The following is a 21,594-nucleotide window of genomic DNA, read 5'->3' on the forward strand; positions in this document are numbered from 1 at the left end:
TTTATTATTTGCCGTTTTATTATTATTATTATTATTATATTTATTTGTTTATTACTGATTGATTGATTTTCTTTATTCTTGATTTTCTTTATTTATTTATCTTATTTTGTGTAGAAAAATAAAAAGTAAGATATTTGAGAACAGTGGAATGTTTTATCAAAGCGAAGTTTTTTTTTACATTTTTTTGTTTTTAATAAATGTGTTTTTTTTCGTATTTTTTTTGTAAAACCTGATGCGACCCAGTCTCACCCAGACCCGAGCTCCAGTGGCCCCCAAGTAAATTGAGTTTGAGACCCCTGTTTTTAGAGGTTTGTAATCTCCTAGTGTCTGCGTTCACTAAGTTGCTACATTTGAATTTTTTCATAATGACTTAGGGATGAATGAGTTAAAAAAAAAATACATGTAAATTTTAAAGAAAAATGTGCAAATTTGAGGGACGGTGGATCCTGATTTGCAAAGCTTTTGTTTAAGTCGTGTAGGTCTGGTTGACGTCATTCCGGGAAAAAGATAAAGTTGTTTCACGAGTCACAGTTATTATCACGGACGAAGCAACAAATGAAATCAAGTAGGGTACACATACACGAAGATAAACCATAAAAAATATTTGCACGATATATGTACACTGTGATGTGTTTTTTTTCCCCAAAGTAACTCACGTCAACAATAATAATTATAATTATAATAATTACTAACAAACAACCGTTATGCATTTTATATGTCGATGAAGTAATGACTCTGTGTCTTACCATTACAGGAGGTTTGAGAAGCTGACCTTGAGTCTTCCATCCGGACCATCAGTCGTGGATCCGATACCAACAATCACAGAAGATTGGGGCGGTTATGGGGACCGTGTCCATCGTGCGAAGCTTTATCGACTATACGATGACAAGTAACTTCCACTGCTGCTCAGCTCCCGGCGGCTCAGATACTCGTCCGCCTCCTGTCCACATTCATGCTTCCTTTAGCTCCCTCCGAAAAAGGGGAAGGGCTTTTGGGAAGACACAACACACTATGTTAGGCAAGAAAAAGCAACACAGAAAGGGGGGGTACACATCATCATTAATAACTTTGCGGTCAGGATACAAATATAATCATATAAGCACTAAAAGACTCTGATTTGTAAACGTCCCCTTCTTATTAGATATGTCATGGAAAATAATAAAAGATGTTTTTTTCATGATTCAGTTATTGTGTTCCATGAGTGTTTATGTGTCGTTTGCATGACGCTGTCAGACAGACATAAGCAGTGAAGACGGAGACCAGGACGCCCAAAAGCATTTATGAAGGGGAGCCTCTCTTAGCAGGTAGGAATGCATGATCATAAAACTCTCCTTTTACGGTACAATGTGTTTTAAAAAAAAAAACGCAGGTAATGTTTATATCAGGGGTGGGCAAACTACGGCCCGGGGGCCACATGCGGCCCGCCAAGTGTTTCAATATGGCCCGCCTGTTTTTTTCCAAAGTATTTCATTTAAACTCAACACATAACCTGGCATTGTGGCTCGGGCCAACTTTTTGATGGTTGAGGTAGCTGCTTTATCAATTTCGTTATTTGATGTGGTCTGTTGTTTACAAAATGCTCCTGGAAAAAGGAACACAAGCACAAAAATAAAAATAAAAATAATGACAATAATAATAATAATAATAAGAATGTTGTTAATAATAATAATATTACTATTATTATATTCATATTGTTGTTAATAATATTAATATAATAATAGTCATAATATTATTATTAATAATAATGATATTATTATTAACAATAATAAATAATAAATAATAAAAATAAATAATAAAAATAAATAATAATAATATTATTAATAATAATAATTATTAATAATAATTGTTAATAATAATAACAATAATAATATTACTATTATTATATTCATATTGTTGTTAATAATATTAATATAATAATAGTCATAATATTATTATTGTTATTATTATTAACAATAATAATAATAATCTAATGATAATAACATTACTATAACTAATAACAAATATAAAATAGTAATAATAAAGACAATAATAATAATGAAAATAATAATACATTTAATTTCCAACACACTTTACATCAAATAAATGATTTTAAAGTGCACATATAGCAGATTGCATGACACTTTTACATGTAAAATATGCGTAAAAATAGGACTGTTGCATGTAAAATACTATATAGTCTGCCCCCCCCCCCCCCCCTGTCAATTTTGTTAAATCAATGCGGCCCGCGAGTCAAAAAGTTTGCCCACCCCTGATTTATTTTATGTTTAAAGTACCGTAAATGCTCTTATCATAGCTGGGGATTTTATTTACTGTTTGTGCTAAGCCAGGGGTGCTCACACTTTTTCAGCATGCGAGCTACTTTTAAAATGACCGAGTCAAAATGATCTACCCCAGGGGTCGGCAACCTTTATTATGAAAAGAGCCATTTTACCCCCTTGCCCATTAGCGCCGCTAAACCCAGGTTTAAAACAACAACAACAACAAATAGAAATGCATATGTAACGTATGCCAACTTGTTGAGTTAGCATGGTTATCATCTTGGTTTCTTTTAGCTAGCTAGCTAACGGCTATGATGAGCTCACATTCTGAGCCGATTATAAAAATTTGGGGGGAAAATTTTGGGGTGTCAAAGTAGTTCATATAAAAAAAGACGAGATGATTAAGTACTCTTGCTAGTACTGGAGATAAACTTACATAAATGTATGTGTAAATTACTGTAAAATTACATTGCCGCAAAGTTCCCATTTTTGATCTCAAATTTATTTTTTAGAAATGTCAAAAAAATGTTCCTTCATGTTTACCTGTGTGAAAGAGAACAGAATAGCATCCTGTCCGCTCATTCAATCACCAGAACTGAGCCAGGATGCATTCATGGTCTCACAAAAAGTTGGATTTTTTCAAGATGTGCATTTCCCCCTAAAAAAATATTTGAGAATAGCAAAGGGAGCCACAACAAAAAAGCCGAAGAGCCACATGCGGCTCTGGAGCCGCAGGTTGCTGACCCCTGATCTACCCACTACAAAAATGCAAAACATCTATTTATTTTCAAATGTATTGAGGATTATTTGTACGTACAATGTATGTTGATGTACCTTACATAACCAAATGAGCCAATATTGCAAAACACACATAATTAACTATTAACATTTTTTGTAATTACCTGAGTTTACTTTGATGACTTGCACTGAATTGAACCAGCCAGGGATGCATAGTCCGGACAGTAGCTGCTGATAGCCAGCCTCAAGCACACTTCCAAATGTTTATCAGTCATGGATAATATCCGTATCATAATATCCGTATAATATTCCATATCCGTATGGAAGTGATATGTTTTTTGCCTTTTTACTTGGTCCAGTTTTTGCCTTTTTACTTGGTCCAGTTTTTGCCTTTTTACTTGGTCCAGCTCCTTCACTCATTTTAGTGACCATAAACTTTAGCGAGGGCTTAAAATCTCGCAATTCGCCGACTAGCTTAGCACTTTAGCTTAGCACTAAAGGTCAAAATTCAGTTGTCATCTGATTGGTTGTCCTGTATGTCAATCAAGTGACGGCATTGATGCTGGGATGATATTTTTGTAATGTCACGCCGTGATCGACCAGTACCACCTCCGCGATCGACCGGTAGCTCGCGATCGACTTAATGAGCACCCCTGTGCTAAGCAATGATGTGTTTTCTTGCAGGTAACAATGTAAAAAAAACTACGATTTCAAACGCCACACTGCTTTCAACTCAATCGGGGCGACACATCTCCAGCCCTTTCATTCATTCATTCGTTCGTTTTCTACCGCTTGTACTCATGAGGGTCGCAAGGGGTGCTGGAGCCTATCCCAGCTGTCTTGGGGCGAGAGGCGGGGTACACCCTGGACTGGTGGCCATGTCCCGACCATCTCAGTCTGGCCTCTCTGACTTGATCTCCAAGGCCTTAAACATCTAATGTCCCCCTCCTTCCTGATCCTATCCATCCTGGTCACTCCCAATGATCGCCAGCCAATCACAGGGCACATATAGACAAACAGGAAGTGAACAAATGTAACAGTTACTGATTGTAAAAGTACCAGGAACTGGAAACTGATTATGGGATGCACCCTGGACTGGTGGCCAGCCAATCACAGGGCACATATAGACAAACAACCATTCACACTCACATTCATACCTATGGACAATTTGGAGTGGCTAATTAACCTAGCATGTTTTTGGAATGTGGGAGGAAACCAGAGTACCCGGAGAAAACCCACGCATGCACGGGGAGAACATGCAAACTCCACACAGAGATGGAGTAGTAGAATTGAACCCTGGTCTCCAAGCTGTGAGGTCTGCGCGCTAACCACTCTTCAGCCGTGCAGCCCACACATGGGGAATATTTTGTTATTAAAGTATAATAGGAGTGTAAAGGTGACTATAGGGGTGTTATTTCATGTCTATGGGGCTCTAACAATGGTAAAAACTGTATTTACAAAGTACTGTGATTATGAAAATATTCCATTTCCAGTATTAATTATGAATCCTACTTTGTGGACATTCACTTGGCCGAGGGCGGAATCGAACTCAGGTCTCCTAGCTGTGAGGTCTGCGCGCTAACCACTCGACCACCGTGCAGCCTCATCTCCAGCCCTTGTCTTTGTCAAACACTCTCACCTATGTTAACCTAAGAATCACTAATATGGTGACAGCGGGTCCTTTTGTAGCAGGGCTGAAATGCAGTGGAAATTGTTTTTTTTTTAGATTCATAAAAAGAGAGGCTTTGTGATGAATTGCTATTTATCTTATTGTGCTTCATAACATTGTGGACTATATGCAAATTGCCATCATAAATAATAATAAATAATAATAAACATTTGTGTCATTCTCAAAACTTGAGTGTCGACCACAAGGTTCAATCAAACAACTAAAAAAAAAATTAAACACTATAATACCAATAAACTACTGCCAACAGTCGCCAAGTTATTTACTAAAACAGTCATTTTAATAATGCATTTTGTGCGTGACTTTATTCCCGCTATTTTCACATGCTATACTTTCAACGCTGCTAATGAGAAAAGGCGATTCAATGAAACCAGAAGTGGAAATTGTGTAAGTCATTTATAACTGCAGGAAATTAAAAAGGACAACAATGTTTTTATTAAGTTTATTACCGGTGATGCATTAGCTTTAAGGCCAGCAATGTTAATTACTTTCATTTCAGAAGGATTATATATATATATATATATATATATATATATATATATATATGTATATATATATATATATAGTATCAACACATCTTGTTCGAGTACATTATTATTTCTTACTTCGAGATAATCAGTGCATTTTTTTTAAACACCCTTAAGGAATCCTACTTTGCCGAAAATTTACGGATGGACGGATCTGGAACCAATTAGCCGAGATAATATTAAGTTATGAATTACATGGAATTACAATTTAAAATAGCACTTTGCAGCAAAAAAAAAAAAAAAGTTTCCAAACAACAACAACACGGCACCAGATTCATTTTAAATGCATATGTTTTAGGTTGGCTGCACGGTGGTCGAGTGGTTAGCGCGCCAACCTCACAGCTAGGAGACCCGAGTTCAATCCCACCCTCTGAGTTTGCATGTTTTCCCCGTGCATGCCAAAAACATGCTAGGTTAATTAGCCACTCCAAATTGTCCATAGGTATGAATGTGAGTGTGAATGGTTGTTTGTCTATATGTGCCCTGTGATTGGCTGGCCACCAGTCCAGGGTGTACCCCGCCTCTCTCGGCCGAAGACAGCTGGGATAGGCTCCAGCACCCCCACGACAGTATCACTCGGATACAGTGAACATCCAGCAGCAACACAACATTTTGGCATGACTACTATTTTGATGAAAAATATACTGAACCAGGGCTGCACAGCGGATGAGTGGTTAGCACACATGCTTCACAGCTAGGAGACCCGAGTTCAATTCCACTCTCGGGCATCTCTGTGCCACATTCGTGAGGATAAGCGGTAGAAAATGAATAAATGCCCCCATTAACATTAAATTGGACTTTAATGAGTCACTTTATTCCTAGCATGGATGTTTTGCCTTTGCTCTTGTTGTTGTACTGGGAGCTAACCCAGCTAACAGCTCTCGTTGTGGCTGACCACATCCGGCTATATTTTGTCTGACTCCAGTCCGGCTAACACCTTAAAAGGATTCCGAGTGATTTCCAGGACATTATGTGCAATCAGGTCGGCCGACAGCGGGGGAAAAACGGTCCTGTTGTTGCCGCCGTCCTTTTTGAACCCCCACAAAAACGCATTATATCCGATACTCTCATTTTACCGAAAGCTTTCAAGTTATTTGTGAAAATTCAACTCGTCCAAGCTAAAATATTGACTTAAAAAAGTATTTTGGGATGTGGCTGTCAAAAATGAACATTTATTTTTGCACTACTAAAACACACGCCCCACTATTGTGGACAATAAGCTTCAAATGTGCAATACTGGACAATATGTGCAATACTACATTTTGTTTACTGCATTTCCACATTTTGGTTACTGTATAGGTTATTGTTTTTGATATATTTTTATATTTTACACTTATTCTTATATAACAGCACCTGACACTTTTATATTTATATTCTTATTCCTTGTTTTATTTTTTATTCTTTTCCTTGTTTTTGCTTTCTACAAAATGCACAGTGGCGTCGCACTCAAATGTCGTTGTATGTAATTACCAATGACAATAAAGGCAATTCTGATTCTGATTTCATGATCAACCAGATGATATAAAATATTTCTTCTTTGAGAAGAAAAAAAAAGATTAAAAAAAATCAGGGGTCTCAAACACGCGGCCCGCGGGCCAAATGTGGCCCGCAGGACACTAGTTTGAGTCCGCCTTGATATGAAAGTTTAATGTTTGATATGGATATGGTATCATGTACCCAGAAAAAATTATTACGTTTGATTCATGTTCATGTTAAAGGTTAAATAACTGTTAATAGTTATCCTCCCTATCCGTGTGGAAGTGGTAAGTTTTTGGCTATTTAAGTTGAAAGGAAATAACTTGAAGGCTACCCGTTTAGGTCGCTAGCTCTCTAGTTTGCGAGTTAGCATGTGTCTCAAGACCCTGCAGTTGCGCAATATGTTGTAAATAAAAAGAGTATAAATGTGACTATAGTCGTGTTTTGTCATGTCTACAGGGCTCTAATAATGCTTTGTTCATTTTAATATGAAAAAATAATTTGTCTAGCCACCAACTATATGTGCTTTCTTAAGTTTTTATTATTATTATTATATTTATTTATTACTGATTGATTGATTTTCTTTATTCTTGATTTGTTTTTTTATTTTTCATCTTATTTTGTGCAGAAAAATAAAAATTAAGATATTTGAGAACAGTGGAATGTTTTATCAGAACTTTTCTTGTAGAAAATCGTAACCAAAGCACTGAAAAACTTTGTATATATATTTTTTTAAGTTTTTAATAAATGCGTTTTTTTGTTTTTTTTGGAAAAACCTGATGCGGCCCAGCCTTGCCCAGACCCTAGCTCCAGTGGCCCCCCCAGGTAAATTGAGTTTGAGACCCCTGCTTTAGATCATACAACTTAAGTTCAGTTTTAGTTTTCTTTATTTTTATCAAGCTGCTGCACCTCCCTTGACGTTTTTTTACCACCTCACATGTGAGGTCCATTTCACATGTCACATTTCTGGCAGCACACTACCCTCTGTTGGTATGAAACGGGAATGGCAGGCGTGTGCATGTTTATTTCACCTGCCAAACAACAGAAGATAAAATAGGAAAAAAAATACGCCCGAGCTGTGCTCTAAAACAGATGTAAATCAGCCTCCAGACTTTGGATCAAAGAGTCTTGCGGGAGACAGCAGTAGAGAAATAAAACAACAGCACATATGCATGCAGAGATAAGATCAAATAAAGCGGTAAAGAAACATAACATCTATTTTTTTGCTCTAATGTATCCATCAACAAACAGCCGCCTCAAGCATGCTGTTTTGTTTGTGCTCTAATGAGCTGGAAGAGTTGTGCACAAATAAACAGAAAGCACCAAAGCCGAGAAAAACGGGGGAAAAAAAACGACACAAAGTGAACTTAGTGTGAACTCAGCTTGAGGGTCAATACACCGTATCCAATATGTCCGCCAGGAAATGTCTTTTGGGCGTCGTAGCCCAAACGAGGCTTTTTGGACACACATGGGCAATTATAAAAAAAATTTCATAATGAAGATATTTCAAGAAAACAACCTGACCGGGTCATTTTGACCCACTTATGGAAGGTTGGGGTAGTAACACAAAAACTAAAATTTCTTAAAATGTATAAAAGATAAGTTAAAAATGTGAATGGCATGATATCAAAAACATGTTTTTTGAGGAATACCTGGAATATGAAATGATGAAAATTTTTCATTACATAAATATTTCAAGAAAACAACTTGACCGGGTCATTTTTGACCCACTTATGGAAGGTTGGGGTAGTAACACAAAAAATAAAAATTTTTAAAATGTATAAAAGATAAGTTAAAAATGTGAACGGCATGATATCAAAAACATGTTTTTTGAGGAATACCTGGAATTTGAAATTATGAAAATTTTTCATTACAAAAATATTCCAAGAAAACAACCTGACCGGGTCATTTTTGACCCACTTATGGAAGGTTGGGGTAGTAACACAAGAACAAAAATTTCTTAAAATGTATAAAAGATAAGTTAAAAATATGAACGGCATGATATCAAAAACATTTTTTGAGAAATACCTGGAATATGAAATGATAAAAAAATTTCACTACAAAAATATTTCAAGAAAACAACCTGACCGGGTCATTTTTGACCCACTTATGGAAGGTTAGGGTAGTAACACAAAAACTAAAAATTCTTAAAATGTATAAAAGGTAAGTTAAAAATGTGAACGGCATGATAACAAAAACATGATTTTTGAGGAATACCTGGAATATGAAATGATAAAAAATTTTCATTACGAAGATATTTCAAGAAAACAACCTGACCGGGTCATTTTTGACCCACTTATGGAAGGTTGGGGTAGTAACACAAAAACAAAAATTTCTTAAAATCTTTAAAAGATAAGTTAAAAATGTGAACGGCATGATATCAAAAATATGATTTTTGAGGAATACCTGGAATATGAAATGATAACAATTTTTCATTATGAAGATATTTCAAGAAAACAACCTGACCGGGTCATTTTTGACCCACTTATGGAAGGTTGGGGTAGTAACACAAAAACTAAAATTTCTTAAAATGTATAAAAGGTAAGTTAAAAATGTGAACGGAATGATATCAAAAACATGTTTTTTGAGGAATACCTGGAATATGAAATGATAGAAAATTTTCATTACGAAGATATTTCAAGAAAACAACCTGACCGGGTCATTTTTGACCCACTTATGGAAGGTTGGGGTAGTAACACAAAAACTAAAATTTCTTAAAATGTATAAAAGATAAGTTAAAAATGTGAATGGCATGATATCAAAAATATGATTTTTGAGGAATACCTGGAATATGAAACGATAAAAAATTTTCGTTACGATTTTGACCCACTTATGGAAGGTTGGGGTAGTAACGCAACAACTAAAATTTCTTAAAATCTTTAAAAGATAAGTTAAAAATGTGAACGGCATGATATCAAAAACATGTTTTTTGAGGAATACCTAGAATATGAAATGATAAAAAAATTTCATTATGAAGATATTTCAAGAAAACAACCTGACCGGGTCATTTTTGACCCACTTATGGAAGGTTGGGGTAGTAACACAAAAACTAAAATTTCTTAAAATGTATAAAAGATAAGTTAAAAATGTGAACGGCATGATATCAAAAACATGTTTTTTGAGGAATACCTGGAATATGAAATGATAAAAAATTTTCATTACGAAGATATTTCAAGAAAACAACCTGACCGGGTCATTTTTGACCCACTTATGGAAGGTTGGGGTAGTAACACAAGAACAAAAATTTCTTAAAATGCATAAAAGATAAGTTAAAAATGTGAACGTCATGATATCAACTGGAATATGAAATGATAAAAACATTTCATTACAAAGATATTTCAAGAAAACAACCTGACCGGGTCATTTTTGACCCACTTATGGAAGGTTGGGGTAGTAACACAAAAAATAAAATTTCTTAAAATGTATAAAAGATAAGTTAAAAATGTAAATTGCATGATATCAAAAATATGATTTTTGAGGAATACCCGGAATATGAAACGATAAAAAAATTTCGTTACGATTTTGACACACTTATGGAAGGTTGGGGTAGTAACGCAACAACTAAAATTTCTTAAAATCTTTAAAAGATAAGTTAAAAATGTGAATGGCATGATATCAAAAACATGTTTTTTGAGGAATACCTGGAATATGAAATGATGAAAATTTTTCATTACAAAAATATTTCAAGAAAACAACCTGACCGGGTCATTTTTGACCCACTTATGGAAGGTTGGGGTAGTAACACAAACACTAAAATTTCTTAAAATGTATAAAAGATAAGTTAAAAATGTGAATGGCATGATATCAAAAACATGTTTTTTTAGGAATACCTGGAATATGAAATGATAAAAAATTTTCATTACGAAGATATTTCAAGAAAACAACCTGACCGGGTCATTTTTGACCCACTTATGGAAGGTTGGGGTAGTAACACAAAAACTAAAAATTCTTAAAATGTATAAAAGGTAAGTTAAAAATGTGAATGGCATGATATCAAAAATATGATTTTTGAGGAATACCTGGAATATGAAACGATAAAAAATTTTCGTTACGATTTTGACACACTTATGGAAGGTTGGGGTAGTAACACAAGAACAAAAATTTCTTAAAATGTACAAAAGGTAAGTTAAAAATATGAACGGCATGATATCAAAAACATTTTTTGAGGAATACCTGGAATATGAAATGATAAAAAATTTTAATTACAAAGATATTTCAAGAAAACAACCTGACCGGGTCATTTTTGACCCACTTATGGAAGGTTGGGGTAGTAACACAAAAACAAAAATTTCTTAAAATGTATAAAAGATAAGTTAAAAATGTGAATGGCATGATATCAAAAACATGTTTTTTGAGGAATACCTGGAATTTGAAATGATGAAAATTTTTCATTACAAAAATATTTCAAGAAAACAACCTGACCGGGTCATTTTTGACCCACTTATGGAAGGTTGGGGTGTTTGGGTGTTATGGAAGTGTTTACTCGTTTATTAAGACTTCCCGTAAAAGCGCCCGTTACTGTGCAATCAGGGTCGGACAAACGATGCATCAATCTATTTTTCCCTTACTAATTTCACAACACGCATAAACAGAACGCATTGTTGATTAGTCGATTACGTGTGATTGCTCGGTTGTGCATGTTTTTTTTTTTTTTACATAAACACAATCAGCTAAATTGAGAGGTAGACACGAGAGTCCTTTCGCGCGGCTCATCATCACGGCACTCAGAAGCATTTTTCAGCCTAAATTCAATTTCTCAGCATCGAACACGTGCTAACTCTGCCGGAATGTGATTTAATTGTGTCCAAATGGACATGTTTACAGGGGAAGCGTAATGGTTGTGCCTCTGGCGGGTTTCGTATGTCCTTAATTATTATTGAATAATTCACTTGTGCGCGTTACGGCGCAAGACAGCTCTGTCGGGTTTTATTCTCCGCCATCATTCTTATGCTTTGCCCATTACCCAGCTATTATCCCCTCAATTTGCAGAGTATTTTAGCTGACATTTGAGACCAAAGTGCTAATGAGCTGCAAGAAGAACAGTTTTCTCAAGACATGAGAGTAACTTTAAAGGCGAATCTGTTGGAGTGAAACTTTTAACGGCTTTTTCCGGAGTTTCATTCAAACTTTATCTTTATCTGGTCCTGTTTTTTTTTTTTAACACTGTGTATCGGAACGTTAACCCTTAAATGCACGAGTGACTGGACCCTACATTTTTCCATAAGTGGGTCAAAAATGACCCATACTACAATCAATGCCTTTTTATGACAATTTTGCCATTTTGGTTAGGAATAATCACTTGTATGATATTTAGTATTATATTTAGGACCACACAAGAATGATTTCATGTTAGAAACATCTTCATTTTTCACTTTTTTAAGTCTTTGAAAAAGAAAATGACCCCATACAACAATAGAAAGAAATAGAAATGTGAGGATCCATTGTGTGTTGCATAAAGGTCAGTTAAAAATGTGAATGGCATGATATCAAAAATATGATTTTTGAGGAATACCTGGAATATAAAAAAAACAATTTTTCATTACGAAGATATTTCAAGAAAACAACCTGACCGGGTCATTTTTGACCCACTTATGGAAGGTTGGGGTAGTAACACAAAAACAAAAAATTCTTAAAATGTATAAAAAGATAAGTTAAAAATGTGAATGGCATGATATCAAAAACATGTTTTTGAGGAATACCTGGAATATGAAATTATAAAAAAATTTTCGTTACGAAGATATTTCAAGAAAACAACCTGACCGGGTCATTTTTGACCCATTTATGGAAGGTTGGGGTAGTAACACAAAAAAAAATTCTTAAAATGTATAAAAGATAAGTTAAAAATGTGAATGGCATGATATCAATAATATGATTTTTGAGGAATACCTGGAATATGAAATGATAAAAATTTTTCATTACAAAGATATTTCAAGAAAACAACCTGACCGGGTCATTTTTGACCCACTTATGGAAGATTTCTTAAAATTTCTTAAAATGTATAAAAGGTAAGTTAAAAATGTGAGCGGCATGATATTAAAAACATGTTTTTTGAGGAATACCTGGAATATGAAATGATAAAAAAATTTTCATTACCAAAGATATTTCAAGAAAACAACTTGACCGGGTCATTTTTGACCCACTTATGGAAGGTTGGGATGGTAAGACTAAAACAAAAATTTCTTAAAATGTATAAAAATAAGTTAAAAATGTGAATGGCATGATATCAAAAACATGTTTTTTGAGGAATACCTGGAATATGAAATGATAAAAAATTTTCATTCCGAAGATATTTCAAGAAAACAACCTGACCGGGTCATTTTTGACCCACTTATGGAAGGTTGGGGTAGTAACACAAAAGCAAAAATTTCTTAAAATGTATAAAAGATAAGTTAAAAATGTGAATGGCATGATATCAAAAATATGATTTTTGAGGAATACCTGGAATATGAAATGATAACAATTTTTCAACAGCCTGACCGGGTCATTTTTGACCCACTTATGGAAGGTTTGGGTAGTAACACAAAAACTGAAATTTCTTAAAATGTATAAAAGATAAGTTAAAAATGTGAATGGCATGACATCAAAAACATGTTTTTTGAGGAATACCTGGAATATGAAATGATAAAAAATTTTCATTCCGAAGATATTTCAAGAAAACAACCTGACCGGGTCATTTTTGACCCACTTATGGAAGATTTCTTAAAATTTCTTAAAATGTATAAAAGGTAAGTTAAAAATGTGAGCGGCATGATATTAAAAACATGTTTTTTGAGGAATACCTGGAATATGAAATGATAAAAAATTTTCATTCCGAAGATATTTCAAGAAAACAACCTGACCGGGTCATTTTTGACCCACTTATGGAAGGTTGGGGTAGTAACACAAACACTAAAATTTCTTAAAATGTATAAAAGATAAGTTAAAAATGTGAATGGCATGATATCAAAAACATGTTTTTTTAGGAATACCTGGAATATGAAATGATGAAATTTTTTCATTACAAAGATATTTCAAGAAAACAACCTGACCGGGTCATTTTTGACCCACTTATGCATCTAAGGGTTAAGAAAGGCAGGAAAAATTATTGTCTTTTAAGTACTGAGCCAACAATGTTACATGTTAAAGGTGCAGACATCCATCCGTCCATTTTTCTCCGCTTATCCGGGTCCAGGTCGCGGGGGCAGCAGTCCAGGCTTCCCGGTCCCCGGCCACCTCCTCCAGCTCCAACAGGAGGACACCGAGGCGTTCCCAGGCCAGCTGTGAGACATGTGCAGACATCATGGGTTGCAATTATTATATGTTTTGATACTGCATTTTGCATTGGTGCAATAACCACTATATCAGCAATACTGCTTGGTTGATGCCTTGCAATAGCATCATGATAAACAACCGTAGACGTACATGAGTTTGAATACAGTCCCGCTCATAATGTTGTGTATATTTACCCGTGGGATGTCCCTGGAGTGAAATCTTAGGCATAGGCAAGAGTCAGATGCAAACAGATAAAACTATGCAGCCAGAGGACAAAAAGCCAAAGGGACATTTGAAGGCCCACAAGAGAGAAAAGGAGCGAGAAACCTTCCTCCGTTTTTTTTTTATTTTTATTTTTTAATGACAGCAATCTGTCAGCTGCAGCACTCTCGCTGGACACGGAGATGCTGCAAGGACTCGGGGAACATAAGACAGATGATAGGAAATAACAGCATGAGGACATAAACACAGGAGTCATGGCGCAGCACACTTTTAGAATGCCACCGTTTACTGCTGGCAGATGTTTCACACAGACAAGCCCCGGGGCCATGCGGGAAGTCCGACCATTAAAGACACGTCCATGCTGAAAGCTTTAGTTTTGGGTGCACGAAAATGAGTCAAAGTCATGGTTCATATGGACCGATTTGCATTAGTGGATCTGTTTCACGGGCTTGTGTAGTAAAAAAAAAGATTTGGGGTTTGAGACGTCCATAAAAATATCTATTTTTGACACACATATTGCCCCTCCCCTGACGTCCTCCTCCAATTGTGGATCAACATTTGTAATAAATGTGTTGCTGTAACTCCCTCGGATGTGCAACGATCAGACAGCAACTAGTTCTTTACAAAACCAACGTGAGAACTAAAAAGGGGTTCAAAATACAAATACAATAAATTACTGTTCATTTAATACATATAATATAATATAATTAATAATAATTAAATAATAATAATAATAATAAATAATATGTAATATATAAAATATAATACAAATATACAATAACTTGAAATTATTATTATTTATTCTAAATTATTTAAATTATTTGTACAAATTACTGTTTATGCTGTACATTGTTCATATTTGAAGTCATCTATTTATTCTTCACATTATTATTTTTTAATATACGGGAGCCAAGCAACGACATTTCGTTGGCAATTTCACTGCTGTGTTATTGTACAATGGCAATAAAGGAAGTCTATCTATCTATATATCTATAACATTAGACTGAAATGAACATAATACAAACTTATATACTGTACCTTAATGGCTGCACACATGCCTTAGGAGGGAATTATAGCGATGATCTCGAACCTTTAGCAACTATTAGCCTTCGAGCTCTAAATAGCGTGGCAACAACAGAGCATATTTTCTATTGGTGTAAGGATTAAACATGTACGTGAGGAAACGACGATTCGACAGAGAATTTGTTCCGCCTTATTAACTTGTATGTGCATCTAGGTAGGAACCAAAATAGGTGGGAACTTAGTTCTGACAGCCAGTTACAGTTGTGATTACTAAATTTAATTCGATTTAGCTTGAGAATTAGCCCCCATTTCTAGTTCACTCGCAATGCACACCGGGTTCAAGCCCTAAATATGCATCACACACCGATTAAGCGAACAGAACTACATGTCCCAGAGTTCTTAGGTTGGCATCAAACGGGTTAGCGGCACTCAAACGGCAAAAAGCTAGCTTAATGCTTACACATGCTATGGCTACACAACTCCGAATTTACACGCCCACAGCTTTAATATAGAGTTTTTAATTGAGAAACGTTTATATCTGAATTAATTTTCAAGATTACTAACCTGGAAAATGCAGGTCATAGTTTAAAAGCGTGAAGTCACGAACCATTATGAGGTTTTCCGTGTTTCCTCCGAGGGGGCGGGGGAGGAAGTACCCGCACCTGAAAAGGGGACATAGGGGTAATTACACGTACACTAATCGGTTCTTCTATTAATCGATCACGGTTTTGAAAAATTAATTCATGAGTAAATGGCCGCTGTGGCTGACTTTGACTTGTAGGAGTAAAAAATGGTAATGTTCAGGCCACTAGGCGGCAGTAATGTGACATTGATGAGCTTAGATTACCTTCACACTGCATGGAGGCAGTCAAGGCGTGTCAGACAGGAAGTAGTGATAAGATCTCCCATTTTGTGTGGAAGTGGTAAGTTTTGACTTCTTAATTTGTCCTCGTTTGAAACCCTTCCTTACGTTTAGAATAATAAAATTTGAGGCTGGCATGTGAAATTGTCTTTGGATTGTGTAAATGATCATTTTGATGACGGTCTATCCAGTTTCTAAATCCAACATGGCACACACATGAGCATTCATTCATTAATTTTCTACCGCTTATCCTCGCAAATAAAATTTTATTTTATTTTATTTTATTTTATTTTATTTTTGTTTTATTTTTGTTTTATTTTATTTTATTTTATTTTATTTTATTCCTGTAACATTGTGACTTTATTCTGGTAAGATTATTCATTCATTCATTTTCTACCGCTTATCCTCACAAGGGTGCTGGAGCTTATCCCAGTTTTTATATATAGACAGTATATAAAAATATAAAAAATTATATAGAAACATTTTTTATATTTTTTGTCATTTTAATTTTTCAAATATTTTATTTTATTTTATTTTATTCCTGTAACATTGTGACTTTATTCTGGTAAGATTATTCTTTCATTCATTTTCTATCGCTTATCCTCACAAGGGTGCTGGAGCCTATCACAGTCATTTTAATTTTTATTTTATTTTATTTTATTTTATTTTATTTTATTTTATTTTATTTTATTTTATTTTATTTTATTTTATTTTATTTTATTTTATTTTATTTTATTTTATTTTATTTTATTTTATTTTATTTTATTTTATTTTATTTTATTTTATTTTATTTTATTTTATTTTATTTTATAAAGATAGACAAACAACCATTCACACTCACATTCATACCTATGGACAATTTGGAGTCGCCGATTAGCCTAGCATGTTTTTTTTTTTTTGGAATGTGGGAGGAAACCGGAGTAAAAAAACCCACGCATGCACTCCACACAGAGATGGCCGAGGGTGGAATTGAACCACTGTTCAGCCGTGCGGCCCACACATGAGCAATGTTTTGTTAATTAAGTACAATAGGAGTGTAAAAGTGACTATAGGGGTGTTATTTCATGTCTATGGGGCTCTAATAATGGTAAAAACTGTATTTAGAAGTACTGTAATTATGAAAATATTCAATTTTCCAGTATTAATATTGAATCAGAATTTGTGGACATTCACTTATGGAACTGATGACATCATACCTAATGCAGTAAAGCGTTCCAAAGCATGCCCTGTAACGGTACAATTAGCATGAAAGCTAGCCTCCATGAACAGGATCATACAGTTCAATACATCTTGTGTGTTAAATTGAATGGAAATATGTATCTCATGATTGGTTATTACAGTGATGATATTCATAACGGATCCTGCAGATGGCAGCAAAGTCTTTCCTGAGTAGCTGTTATGATCCCAGGCATGAGGTGAAGGGGAGCATTATGACCTTATGAGAGAAAAAGTCTGGAGAAATTGGAATTATAATGATAAATGCTTCTATTTTTTATTTTTTTTTAAATGCATCCATCCCACGTTCCTCACTTCCTGTTCTCCAGTCATGCAAGCGGCAGGTAGATAGATCGGCCGCGTCGCCGTTTTCCATGCCAAAGCCTGCGATATGATCCCATCCCGCCGAGTCTACATTACTTTGCGCGTCGGCGCTCCTCAGCCGCCGCTCATTCGCCGTGGCGATGCTTCCTTCGTGAATCAGTATAGGCGTGAGGCATGATGGCGGCGTGACACCTTTACTGTTCTGGCGTGGAGTTGAAATGTCGGTACATCTCTTATTATAAAATGTGCTCATAAAGGCCTGATGGCGCGTCATGAATATTTCAGAGGCTTGAATACCATACTGAAACGAGCTCTGGGAGAAGCATGTGGGGGGGGGGGGGGCAACCGTAACAAGGCCCGTCTGCGACAGATAACCTCCATGGCCGACCTTTTTAACTGCTCTTTTGACTTTTTTTTTTTTTTTTTTTGCGTTACTTGATTGGATTGATTCGTCATCGGCGACAAAAAGAACTCGGCTACGGGGCCGTGGATAATCCAATTTATCGCTTTGCCATTTATTACACATTTCTCTGGCTTTTGGGTCCACTGTCACATTGATTCGCTGATTGCTTGCTTAGCTGGGTCCTAATGAGCTGCTGTCTGAATCACTGCATAATCGTCGCCCTAATTCACTTCCTCCTCAACCCTGACGCTCGGCCTGCTGGCTCGCCACCATTAGAAAAGAATGGAGGGAAACTCAGCACCGGGAGCGGAAAATGAGCAACATCAGCCTTGAAATAGCGCAGGGGTCTAAAAACTCAATTTACTTGGGGGCCACTGGAGCTCTGGTCTGGGTGAGACTGGGCCGCATCAGGTTTTCCCCCCAAAAAAAAACGCATTTATTAAAAACAAAAAAATGTAAAAAACTTTTTTCAATTTTCTACAAGAAAAGCTCTGATAAAACATATGAACTAAAAAAAAAACAATGAAAAAAAAAACACATTTATTAAAAACAAAAAAAAATTAAAACTTTGCTTTGGTTCCAATTTTCTACAAGAAAAGCTCTGATAAAACATATGAACAAAAAAAAACAACAATAAAAAAACGCATTTATTAAAAACAAAAAAATTAAAAAAACTTTGCTTTGGTTCCAATTTTCTACAATAAAAGCTCTGATAAAACATATGAAAAAAAAACAATGAAAAAAACGCATTTATTAAAAACAAAAAAATGTAAAAAACTTTTTTCAATTTTCTACAAGAAAAGCTCTGATAAAACATATGAACAAAAAAAAAACACAATGAAAAAAAACCACATTTATTAAAAACAAAAAAAAATTAAAACTTTGCTTTGGTTGCAATTTTCTACAAGAAAAGCTCTGATAAAACATATGAACAAAAAAAACAATGAAAAAAAAACCACATTTATTAAAAACAAAAAATTTTTAAAAACTTTGCTTTGGTTCCAATTTTCTACTAGAAAAGCTCTGATAAAACATATGAACAAAAAAAAAACAATAAAAAAACGCATTTATTAAAAACAAAAAAATAAAAAAAACTTCGCTTTGGTTCCAATTTTCTACAAGAAAAGCTCTGATAAAACATTCCACTGTTCTCAAATATCTTACTTTTTATTTTTCTACACAAAATAAGATGAAAAATAAATAGAAGAAAAGCTCTGATAAAACATATGAACAAAAAAAAACAATGAAAAAAAACCCACATTTATTAAAAACAAATTTTTTTTAAAACTTTGCTTTGGTTCCAATTTTCTACAAGAAAAGCTCTGATAAAACATATGAACAAAAAAAAAAACAATAAAAAAAAACGCATTTATTAAAAACAAAAAAATTAAAAAAACTTTGCTTTGGTTCCAATTTTCTACAATAAAAGCTCTGATAAAACATTCCACTGTTCTCAAATATCTTACTTTTTATTTTTCTACACAAAATAAGATGAAAAATAAATAAACAAATCAAGAATAAAGAAAATCAATCAATCAGTAATAAATAAATATAATAATAATAATAAAAAGTTAAGAAAGCACATATAGTCGGTGGGTAGACAAATGATTTTTTTCATATTAAAATGAACAAAGCATTATTAGAGCCCTGTAGACATGACAAAACACGACTATAGTCACATTTATACTCTTTTTATTTACAACATATTGCGCAACTGCAGGGTCTTGAGACACATGCTAACTCGCAAACTAGAGAGCTAGCGAACCTAAACGGTAGCCTTCGAGTTATTTCCTTTCAACTTAAATCGCCAAAAACTTACCACTTCCACACGGATAGGGAGGATAACTATTAACAGTTATTTAACCTTTAACATGAACATGAATCAAACGTAATAATTTTTTCTGGGTACATGATACCATACAGCATCCATATCAAACTAACATTAAACTTTCATATCAAGGCGGGGGCCTCAAAGTAGTGTCCTGCGGGCCACATTTGGCCCGCGGGCTGCCACGTGTTTTTATTTACAACATATTGCGCAACTGCAGGGTCTCGAGACACATGCTAACTTGCAAACTAGAGAGCTAGCCACCTAAACGGTAGCCTTCAAGTTCTTTCCTTTCAACTTAAATAGCCAAAAACTTACCACTTCCACACGGATAGGGAGGATAACTATTAACAGTTATTTAACCTTTAACATGAACATGAATCAAACGTAGTAATTTTTTCTGGGTACATGATACCATACAGCATCCATATCAAACTTTAAACATTAAACTTTCATATCAAGGCGGGGGGCCTCAAAGTAGTGTCTTGCGGGCCACATTTGGCCCGCGGGCTGCCACGTGTTTTTATTTACAACATATTGCGCAACTGCGGGATCTCGAGACACATGCTAACTCGCAAACTAGAGAGCTAGCGACCTAAACGGTAGCCTTCAAGTTATTTCCTTTCAACTTAAATAGCCCAAAACTTACCACTTCCACACGGATAGGGAGGATAACTATTAACAGTTATTTAACCTTTAACATGAACATGAATCAAACGTAATCATTTTTTTCTGGGTACATGATACCATACAGCATCCATATCAAACTAACATTAAACTTTCATATCAAGGCGGGGGGCCTCAAAGTAGTGTCCTGCGGGCCACTTTTGGCCCACGGGCCGCATGTTTGAGACCCCCGAAATAGGGCACACATTAGCCTTCCACAAACGGCAGGCCTTCCGTGACATATAGTAGAATGAAGACGACGACAAGGCGTATTTGTTTCGCCAACCCCGTGCCACCACGCCACTTCCTGGTAATCAGATATGTGAAGAGCGTCACTCCGGAGGACGGATGAGAGAGCAAATATGAAGAGGTGAAGGTACATCCTTATCAGCCGTGGCGCCTGGCATTTATCCAGCTTGAGGAAGGGCTTAAGGAGACATGGGGGGGGGGGGGGGGGTGTGTTTGTCGGTGGGCTGCTGGGTAAATATTGCAGGCGGCTAATCAGCCAATCTAATAACGGCAAAAGCGCGCCATCTGTTTGCTTCATCGCTTGTCCTGCATGTTCTTGCAGCAGATTCTTCACGAGAAGCTGCAGTCTAATCGTGACTGATGCACCACGTCGCTGCTGCTTGCACTTGAGGCAACGGCGGAAACGTCCCAGATAAGAAGATTAGAAGGTGGAAGCTTGAGAAGCTGCAGAAAATCACGATAATTCAGGTAGCGTGCATGCTTTCATTATAGCCGGGGTGTTTATTATTATTATTATTATTATTATTTATGGAAGTAAACTACCTCATAATAAGGTATTACATATAACAACTATTTCATTCATTTTGTATCACTTTTCCTAACAAGGGTTGCGGGGGTGCTGGAGCCTATCCCAGAAGTCTTCGGGCGAGAGGCGGGGTACACCCTGGACTATTGGCCTGCCAATCAGTATATATATCAGGTCTGGTTCAGTATATTTTTCATCAAAATAGTAGTCATGCCAAAATGTCGTGTTGCTGCTGGATGTTCACAGTATCACAGAGTGATACTGTCGTGGGGGTGCTGGAGCCTATCCCAGCTGGTGGCCAGCCAATCACAGGGCACATATAGACAAACAACCATTCAC

General features: G+C 35.5%; 1 protein-coding gene across 2 annotated transcripts in view; it reads right to left on the minus strand.

The window, feature by feature from the left end:
* Positions 1-15,856, minus strand: part of tbxa2r (thromboxane A2 receptor) — a 37,157-nt gene extending 21,301 nt beyond the window's left edge. The window contains exons 1-3 of one of the 2 annotated variants that reach the window (XM_058074054.1): positions 15,790-15,856; positions 13,803-13,943; positions 747-988 (exon numbers count right to left, since the gene is read on the minus strand). The gene's annotated coding sequence lies outside the window, so the exon portion shown is untranslated. Of the gene's footprint in view, positions 1-746; positions 989-13,802; positions 13,944-15,197; positions 15,438-15,789 lie in introns of those variants that run through there. The other variant, XM_058074053.1, reaches the window with a different exon arrangement.
* Positions 15,857-21,594: the final 5,738 nt, after the last annotated feature.

The sequence above is a fragment of the Doryrhamphus excisus genome, chromosome 5 (genome assembly GCF_030265055.1).
Source record: "Doryrhamphus excisus isolate RoL2022-K1 chromosome 5, RoL_Dexc_1.0, whole genome shotgun sequence".
NCBI lineage: Eukaryota > Metazoa > Chordata > Actinopteri > Syngnathiformes > Syngnathidae > Doryrhamphus > Doryrhamphus excisus.